This window comes from Lampetra fluviatilis, chromosome 8, assembly GCF_964198595.1.
Source record: "Lampetra fluviatilis chromosome 8, kcLamFluv1.1, whole genome shotgun sequence".
NCBI lineage: Eukaryota > Metazoa > Chordata > Hyperoartia > Petromyzontiformes > Petromyzontidae > Lampetra > Lampetra fluviatilis.
Window position 1 is genome coordinate 9,661,939 of NC_136282.1, and position 8,227 is coordinate 9,670,165.

Here is an 8,227-nt window from a genome sequence, read left to right on the forward strand (position 1 = left end):
CTCTGCATTAATTTTGAACCGGTATTCATCCACCATGTGGGGGCGTGTTTAGCAATCATCAGGCGCACGCTGCGTGTGAATGTTTATATGTGGCGGGGGTGTTGGGGGGGTATGGAGGGGGGTGTTGGGGGGGTGTTGGGGGGAGACACGCGGAGAGACTGACGGTAACCGTGGCTGGTCAGTGGCGGGGACGACTCGACAGCGAACTTGCGGCTCGGGGAGCGATGGCGTCATCCATCAATCAAACACCGCGCGCGTGGTGGCGAGTTAATCGCGCCACAGTTGGGGTTCTCATCACCAATGCAGGGCGGGGGGGAGAACAATAGGGGAGGGGTGATGGGTGAGTTAATTGAGCGCGGGGTGGGCGCTCATTCATTGATACCAATTAAGCGATGCGTTATAAACGAGCGGGAGGGGGAGGGGTGGGGATAAGTTTTTGTTGGCGCTGGCAATGGGGTCGATTGTACCTCTCCACCTCTTCATGCTGCTGCTGTGAGTCGCCATCTCTCTTACCCTACACCAAGTTCATGGTGTAGGTAATGTAGCAGAATTAGCTGCCGAGACGCCCACGTTCGAAACCGGTCCTGATCACATGCGTCTCGATACAGTCCAATATTCGTCTGGAAATCTGTTTCGTGTGAACTTTAGCACCGTACGTAGACAACCGTGCTCATCGGGGGTGCGGGGGGTAAGGACTACAAACTGAGCACACTGGTTCTAAAGAAAATTGGCTTTTAATCTGGATTTAAAGGTGCATTGCCCCAGTTCTGGCTTCATATCGGAACGAAGAGCGTTCCAGACGGCCGCAGAAGCCCATCTGAAAGCGTGCGACGTGGTCCGCCCAAAGCCACTGCTGCGAGGGATGGCCGCAGTTCGCGTGCTGGTTTTACCCTCCTTGGCGAGATCGGCAAGGTGTTGTGGTGGCAAGGGCTTCGTGTGCACCTGGATATATATTTTTCTTAAAATATATGTCCACGGGGGAGTGGGCTGTGGCGCGGACTCGCTGGAGTTGCGCTCATGGTGGCCTTGGCGGTGGCCTTGGCGGTGCCCCCCCCATCCCCACAGAGCCGGGTGGCTGCTGCTGCTGAAGGGCCACGTTGCCTGGGCACAGGTTCAGCCGCCGCTAGGAGCTGGGAGCTCTACGATGATGGTGCCGGGTGAGACCTCGCGTGACCTCGCGTGACCTCGCGTGACCTCGCGTGACCTCGCGTGACCTCGCGTGACCTCGCGTGACCTCGCGTGACCTCGCGTGACCTCGCGTGACCTTGCGTGCCACACCGCGGTGCGCCGTAATCGTAGCGGCAGCACTTGCTGAAATTTTCCATTTAAAAAAAAGCCACAATATGGAAATGTAATGCGTTTCGGCCGTTATCAAGCCACCGAGATGGGTTTTGAAGGTCATGGTCCCTACGCCGTGGAGGTTGTTGGACCCAATCGTACTTGGTCGCGCTTGTCGGTGCAGGTTGGTGGAGAAGGGGGTGCCAAAGTCTGGTTGGGATGTCGGTCGCCACTAAAACCGTAGCTGGGAACTATCTTAACTCGTGTTGCCAGGTTTGTTTCGTCGTGCGGTGCGCTAACCACTGCGCCATCGCCCCATCTCCACCTCCCGAACTGCCGTGGAACTCCTTGAATAGTTAACAAAACGTAGAAGTTGTTTTTGGGGGGTGTGTGCGTTAATGACCTTCGGCAAACGATGCCTCGTTCGCCTGCTCCAGCGTCCTCTGAGAGGAGCCGTGCACGGCTGACGATTTATGTACAAACCCTGACCGTGCTGTTCCGACATCAAAACAAGATTATCCACCTCGTATTCTTTGGGTCTTTCTATAAAGTCACGTAGATGGGTTAAAAAAAATAAACAACAGAAACGTTTCGATCGCAACACAAGCAGCCGTCGCTTATGTTGCGATCGAAACGTAGTTTTTTTGTTTATTTTACCTATCTACGTGATTATTCTTAGGTCTTTTCGGTAAAGTCACGTAGAAAAAAAAATTTAATTAATAAAAGTAAAATAAAAATAAAAGTCACGTTTCGGAGGCAACACAAGCTTCCGTCTTCAGGTGGAACCGTCACAGCACGATAGCTGTATCAAGATAGCTGTATCAAGTGCTGTGACGGTTCCACCTGAAGACGGAAGCTTGTGTTGCCTCCGAAACGTCGTGATTTTTATTTTATTTTAATTTTAATTTTTGTATCTACGTGACTTTACCGAAAAAACCTACGAATATTAATCCTTGCAGTCACGAAAGCTTCAAATCTAGAACTATCTACGTGAATTTACAAAAAAACGAGACTATAAATTCCAGCAGTCACGAAAGCTTAAAGTCGCGATGTATCCACCTCGTGTTAATCCCTTCCACCGGTGTGTGTGTGTATCGAGAGAGATGATCGTGTTGTTTTCCCTCCCTGGTGTCTGCAGACCTCCCTGCTCCACCACCAGCACCGAGGGTCCAGAGACAAGCCTCCACCTTGTCGGCTGGTAACGCGACTATCGGTGTTCACGACATTTTCGGAGGGGTGGGGGCCCCAGGCACGATCGTATTGATTGCAAGTGTATTTAACAATGTATTATTTAACTGCTCCCGTCTCTGGGTGTATTCCTTTAGAAGACGCTGAATGTGTATTTCAAGGAGCTTGTCATAGTTTTCAATTGAGCAAAACATCCTTGCATTTACACTACCGTGGTGGCGACAAATGGAAACTTCTGTTCAAGGACAACTTGTATCGTCTCGCTTCAGTCGATCGGGTGTCTGTGCGCGTGTCACGGCTGTGGCGGCTTTGTTCAGATTGCACGTCGGAGGGGCTCATGATCATCTACGTGTCGGCCACGAGCACTCGGCCCAACCTGGACCCCAGCTCCGTGCTGATCCCGAACCAGGGGGGCCCGGAGTGCCTCCCCGTGCAGCTGGGAGCCGACCTGGCACGCTTCGCCTTCGCCCTCGACCAGTGCGGCACCAGAGTCGAGGTGTGACGACTTGAACACAGCCGCGATTCTTCCATCCCCCACCACCCACCCACGCCAGGGTTAAGAGGCGGGGATTTCAAACGTGATTTTGTTTATTTGAACCTCATGGTGGGACCCTAGGGTCCCGAATAAACGGAAATCAAACTCGTACTGTTAGGTTGTTTCGGTAAAGTCACGTAGGTAAAAAATAAAATTAAAAGTTAATAAAAGTAATAATGGAAATAAAATAATAATTCACGACGTTTCGTGATTTAATAATGGAAATAAAATAATAATTCACGACGTTTCGTGATTTATTATTTTATTTCCATTATTACTTTTATTAACTTTTAATTTTATTTTTTACCTACGTGACTTTACCGAAAAAACCTAACAGTATGAATCCTTGCAGTCACGAAAGCTTCAAATCTAGAATCAAAATCGTAATTAGTTTTTGGTGACTCCGTCCCACCGCGCACATCAACGCTGCGACCCACCTGGCGCGGATCTTTGTGTCGTGTCCAAGCGCAGCAGCGAGGACGAATGCGCAGAAGAGCTGAACACGCGAATGCCACTCCATGCTCGGGTATGGGCAGGATCCTAAGTCTTAACCAAAGCTGCTCAAATTGCCTACGCGACTTGAGTCCTATATTTTTCATAATGGTATGCATAATACAGTGAAGCTGCTCTCCTCATTATTATTTGTGACCTGCCAGGCTCAAGCGATGACAATCCCTCTTACCTTTTGACTTCAAACTTTCGTGACTGCAGGAATTAAAATTCTTTGTTTCTTTCGGTAAAGTCACGTAGATAGAAAATTATTAAAAATAATAAATAACAAAAACCACTCGTAAGACTGTAGCCTGGTTCTAAATCGGAGGTGAGTTTACTGGCAGCCTAGAATGTAGACTGTAGCCTGGTTTTGAAGCTGGTGAGTATTAGCAGTGTATGATGTAGACTGGTAGCAATAGTTAAACTGAGTGAGCGTACTGGCAGTCTCTAATACTGCCAGTACGCTCACTCTGTTTAATAACCATTGCTACAGTCTACATAAAATGCCAATACGCACGCCAAGCTTACAAACCAGGCTACAGTCTACATGAGTGTTTTTTGTTAATATTGTATTCACTTTATTTTTATTTTTCTATATACGTGACTTGACCAAAAGAACCAAAGAATATAATCGTATTACCTGCAAATATTTAACAAATGAGATGCGTTGCACCGTTAATTCCTCCTGTTTGATAATACTTCTCTTGTCTGTATGCATCTGTGCAGATCGGGTTTTTTTGCGATTAAGCCAGAGTCCCCACATAGTGCTCGTATCAATGCGGATAAGAGGAGCGGCGACCCACTACTTTATAGAGTAACATTAGTATAAACGCTTGTTACAAAATGAACAGTGCATTGAAAATGCGTACTATTTTATGTACCGTTTACAAAGTGTTCAGAAATCCACACTGAGAAACACAATGATTGACAGGGGTGTACATAATTTTTTGGATATTGTATTTAAATAGAGGTACTGCAGAAAAGTAGTTTTCAGTTTTAAAGGCATATTTGAAACTTTCGTGACTAGGCATCCATACTCTTTGGATCTTTCGGTACAGTCGCGTAGGTATATTTTAACAAGACGACACTTGCCACCATCCTTCAAACCCATTGGTGAAAAAGAGCAAAGTGTCTGTTTACATTATAATATTTATGCGAGAGCCGGGGGCTTATGGGACCCCCGGGGTCCCGCCATAAGGTTAATTTGTTAAATAAACCTTGCATCTAAAATGACTGGACCATATTTCCAGGAATGCGTCAAATCTTGGACGCTAAGCAACGTTGAGCCTGGATGGGTGACGCACGTGCAGTGCCGGAAAATCCACCTTGGGCCTACCTGCGATCTGTGTCGAAGTCAAATATCCCTCCCTCCATGGCCTGGCAAGGCAGACGTGGGCTGTAGATGTTAAATATGAACCCTCTGCTGCATCGTGGGTTATCAGCCCGTACTAGTTGGGTAGCTGAAGAGCTGTCGGTGATGCAAAGAAAGGGGTGGTCGCGAATGGGCAGAGACTAATGCTCCTCTGTTCACTGTTAGTGCAATGTCGTATTGTAATTAAAGGTTTTGTTGTTTGTTCTTTGTGTGGTAGTTCCGTGGTGATGTGCTCGTGTACTCAAATGAGGTCCTGGCCACCCGCACGCGCGTCTCTGGTCCACGGGGCATCGTGACGCGAGACAGCGAGTACTGGTAAGACTTCCAAGTTGGGCAAAAGCCAATGTCCTCCGCATGTTACGGGTTCGTGTGCCGACCGGCTGTGTGCGGGAAAACTGGGTCCCTGGCATAGCAGCGATCTTAACGGAAAGTCTCGCTCGCCACATACCCAACGTGCCCCATGCCCCCCCCCCCCCGCAGACCACGATGACATTGAACTGTCAAGTCATTTGTGAGCGATTCGTCCATCTGTTGCTTCCCTTGGATTGTTAGCCTTGATGGGGCTGAACAAATTCCAGCAGCTTGTGCTTCTCATATCAACCTGCTAATGATAAGTGTTGTGAAGTATGACCCCCCCCCACCTTAGAGGTAGTAAACACCTTTTTATTCTAAGTATTTGTACAGATAAATAAGCGCGACTTGCATGTTAGCCCACTATTTTCAAACGGTGATTTTTTGCTGTTGGTCAGATATTTGAACCAGGACACAGAACAGTTCGGCCACCCTCGTGTGGCACCGAGTGAAATGTCTAGACTCGTGGTCTCGATTTGTCGTGACTTCTTTCGCACCGTGCGAGCCAACTGCTAATTGGAGGTGCAGCGTAGCCTGGAATGTACTCTACGTACAACGCGCAGACTCTGAAGAATTCAACCCTTATTAAATTGGAAACAGAAATGAGCGAAAATTGAGACTTGGTTGGAATTGGTGCAGCAATATGAACAGGAGATCCTTCCATACTTTTGAAAAGTGACAATCTCATGTATTATTGCACCAGTGTTGACGTTGAGGCTTTTGTAAAACGCGAAACAATTAGATAATTCATTAAGTGCTCCAAAATGTATTCACCCAGAGTGCTTTGTTCTATATGCGTCTGTTCTTTTCCTTTCAACGTTTTCGGGCACTCGCTTGCTTCAAAAAACGCCATCGCTTTGTGGAATCTGCTAGGATTTCGTCGTTGATTGAGCTCCTGAGTTGGTTAATGTGATCCTCGATTAACAATACTCCATAGGCCTCTTCATTATAATGTTATGAAGGCTGCAGCCACTGCCTCTTGTGACTGTCTGGCAGGCTGTGGGTGGAGTGCCGGATGAACGGCACTGCAGATTTGGTTGTGGAAGCGCTGGTGAATACACTCTCTCCTCCAACGCCACAGATCGCCCTGGGCCTCTTTGCGTTTCTCCTCGAAGTCTTCCCAGGTTTGACGTTTTTTAACTGACCATGTTGGTTTACACCATGCATTAAAAATATCTTCGCCCAAAGGTTTGGTTTTCCGGTTTGGGCTGCATGTTGTTTTCTCTCATGCCGTTTCCACTACTACACGCATCTTCTTGGTTCTTTCGGTAAAGTCACGTAGAAGGGAAATAATAATTCCTTTGTCAAGGCGCCCTTCCTCCTCTAACCCAGCTTAAATGTACACTGTCAAGCTTGGTGGTGTTCATTCAGACGCTGTCTTTCCAACAGACTTGTTCTTCACCTGAGGATGGCTGCTTGCGTTGTGGCCGAAACGTTGAGAATTGTATTTTATTATGTTTTATTTCTATTTTATTATTTCCCTTCTACGTGACTTTACCGAAAGAACAATGAAGATGAATCCCTGCAGTCACGAAAGCTTTACATCGAAAAATACTAGACGCATTTTAAGGAATTCCTGTTCTGGAGGGGTGCACAACGCTGCACGGTGATGGAGTGAAATACTGAAACATGCCGAACCCGACAAATACCCCACACGTGGATTCCAAGTGGCGGTGAGAACGTGCTAAAACCTTGTGGGATTCCGCAGTCTGCTCTACAACATTCAACCTTTCAATAGCTATTTATCTACAAACATGTACGTGTCTACAGCTACATATGTAGTCATTTTGTCCCACGTCCCACAGCAATGTATGTTTCCCACTTTCCTCTTACATGAAAGATTGTTATTTACTAGTATGCAAGTTGTATATCTAAATAAACTTTGCATTGTGAAGTTGACATATCTGCGGTGCACAGTAGCTATCATTAATTGGCTAAAGTGACTTTTTTTGTTTATGCAAAGGAGAAATAATTAAGGTGGTTTTTCATGGTATCTCCTTTGCCAGTGTCAAAATGAATAGGGTTTCCCCTTTCTGGCAACGGGTGTTAAAATGTTAAAACGCGAAACTGAAACCTTTTACAAAGAATCATGTCTGCATGAAAGCTGTCTGGTGTGAACCAAATCAGTTTAAAGACGATGCATATCAGTTTTTTTGCATTCTGACCAAGTATTGTGGTGAATGCAGACCATGATTGCTTGTAAAAGGTTTGAGTTTGGTGATTTAACATCTTAACACCTGCTTGTTGCCAGAAAAAAGGGGAAAACCTCTTCTCAAGGTGTTTTTTTTCTGCATTGCAGATGGACTCTATTCTGTCCCATATCTGTCGGTGGACTTCCCGCTGGTGAAGACCCTCGGCGAACCCTTGTACTTTCAAGTGTCCCTGCGGGGTCCCACAGATCAGAACCTCGTGCTGCACCTGGACGATTGCTGGGCAACCTCATCTACAGACCCACAGGATCCAGTCAAGTGGCAGCTGGTCGTAAACGAGTGAGTGGCCCTTGAGAGCCTTTGCTTGTCAATCTACGTGAAATCATGCACGCACATTTATAAATGCGCAAATCTTATAACCGAAGTTATCACGAGTGCATGTTTTAACTTTGAGGCCAATACCCAAGTCGTTATTGAAAGGACTGATTTGAATGAGCCGATCAATTTGAACCTTGTGCAGAGCAGTGCATCATCCTTGTGTTGGGAGACGGGTATTTCCATAGACCACAAAAATACTTGCATCTGAAATTACTTTTAAACACACAGGCAGTACTTTCCAACCTTCCCAGCCACGGGAAAATGCAATAAATGAACAGATGGTTTAGAGTTGCAATTTTGCCAAATTGTGCAATGTACAAATTGTGGCACTTGCACTCATTAGTAACCTGTGTCAAGACATTGACTCTCGACACGAACCTGGTTATAATCGTGGTTGGCGGTCAGGTATTGGAACCCCAGGATCTTGGTGGTGCCAGTGCAGTGTTCTTGCCAACTGGCAGACCAATGCCCATTTGGTGGACA